We start from the raw sequence: 1,907 nt of genomic DNA, 5'->3' as shown, positions 1-1,907 counted from the left end.
AGAGAGAGAGAGAGAGAGAGAGAAACATAAAGAAATAGAGAGAAACAGACAGAAATAGGGACAGAAGTAAAAGAGAAAGAGATAGAGAAAGAGAAAAATGAGGGGAGCGGCAGAGGGAAGAAAACGACGTTGTTCCAGCAGCAACAGAGAGTTAAAAGTAGACCCTTCACTGACCGACAGAAGAACGGGCATTCGGGCCAATTTAGGCGAGAATGCGGGAGGTGTCGATATTCCTTTCAGCGGAGGGTAAACAATACACAGACAGCCTGAGGAATCTGGCCACCAGTTAACCACTGGAACGTAAGACGAGCAGCCACCGGCGCAAACACTCTGCCAGCTACTTATTTCGGCCAAAATAAACCCTGGTCCTCCCATTCGCAATTTATTTGACCTAGTGTGCACATCCAGGGTCATCACTCTTAGAGAAGCCACGTCGTTTGCTTTTTTGTTGTTGTTTTTTGGTGTGTTTTTTAAGTTTTGATTAGGGGGGGGGGGAAGATAAATTTTATTCCTTTGGTAATTTTGTACTATCACCATCATTTCTTTGGGTAAAAAAAATAACTTACACTGTTATTTCTTTAAAACTATTTTACTTTCCCTGTAATTTCTTTGATAACCACATCATACCTGCGCAGGGGCAGAAGTGGTTTGTTTTATTTGAAAGCGTAAAATCGACATCGACAAAATAGCTGTCATCTTGTACACGGGAGGAGCACAACAGGCAGACAGAGTAAGTCAGACAAATGTAATAACAAGAGAAGAAAAGAAAAAGAAGTGTGATCTATTAGTGGCACCCCCAAACATCCGCCGCCAAAAATGGACGAGTGAGCGAAATTCTTAGCCTTCACAACGACACAACCACGCGGGTCTTCAGTGCCGCTGCGCTTTTCCCTTTCGTCAACCCGCAGCCACATCCTGAATCGTCAGCCACATCCCAACCTTTGACACGGGTCAAACTTCAATCTATTGTCAAAGCGCAGTGCCGCTACCTTTTGTTTTGGTCTGAGTAAATGTAAGAGTATGACGGCATTTGCAACACAAATCGTCAAATTATATGGGAGCAAAGGATTAGATGTGTCACTATAGAGTCATAAAAAGAGAAGAAGGGTTTATTTTGCTTAAGTACGAGTGCTGTTTTAGTTTTAGTAAGGTGTTTTTTTACCGGCACTTGCAACACAATAAGGTCATAATATAAGGGCCAGAGATTAGAGGTGTTACAAGAAAGTAAAAAAAACACAAAAAGGAGGGGAGATAAAGACGATAGGTTTGATAGGAAAGAATGAACAAACCACACCAGAGCACCCGCTAACTACCCACTGGTAAGAGTTCACGGAAATTTAAACACAAATAAGCCAAATAAGCGCAGGAAATTTAGAGGCGCCACCAGAGAGTCACATTCAAAGCACACAAAAAAAAGGACGAGAGGTAAGAACAATAGACGTTTAGTGGGATAGAAGTTGCAAACCACACCAAAGCACTTTGCCGGTAGATGAGTGTCGTATTTCAAATCACGGACGGGTGCCATTATTAATGACATCAAAAGCAGCCTCTCTCCTTCAAACGATAGAAGCAACGACACCAGAATCCACCAACAAGACACCGAGCATTTTGTCGGCACTTTCCCTGACAGAATTCAGAGGGCGCCACATCCCTCAGCAATATTAACTTCATAGACGGCGGGACTGGCGTGAAATTACCGAGCGCCCGGAACTTTCGCCGCCTGACAAATCTTGATTCATCAGCTGTTCGCGTTTCGTTCACACTAACGCCCAGTCCAGTCTATTATTCTACTATTAACGAAAGTCTTTCTGTGTTCTTTTATCTGACACGTATCAAACAAACATTTCAGTATGCTTGTAATGTCTGTCTGTCTGTGTGATTGTGGTGTGTGTGTGTGTGTGTGTGTG

General features: G+C 43.1%; 1 protein-coding gene across 1 annotated transcript in view; it reads right to left on the bottom strand.

The window, feature by feature from the left end:
- Positions 1-1,907, bottom strand: part of LOC101853480 (microtubule-associated serine/threonine-protein kinase 3) — a gene marked incomplete in the record, with an annotated part of 165,506 nt that overhangs the window by 156,995 nt on the left and 6,604 nt on the right.

The sequence above is a fragment of the Aplysia californica genome, unplaced genomic scaffold (assembly GCF_000002075.1).
Source record: "Aplysia californica isolate F4 #8 unplaced genomic scaffold, AplCal3.0 scaffold00465, whole genome shotgun sequence".
NCBI classification, from domain to species: Eukaryota; Metazoa; Mollusca; class Gastropoda; order Aplysiida; family Aplysiidae; genus Aplysia; species Aplysia californica.
The sequence above is the reverse complement of the archived record's forward strand: the minus strand, read 5'-3'. Positions and strand labels throughout refer to the sequence as shown.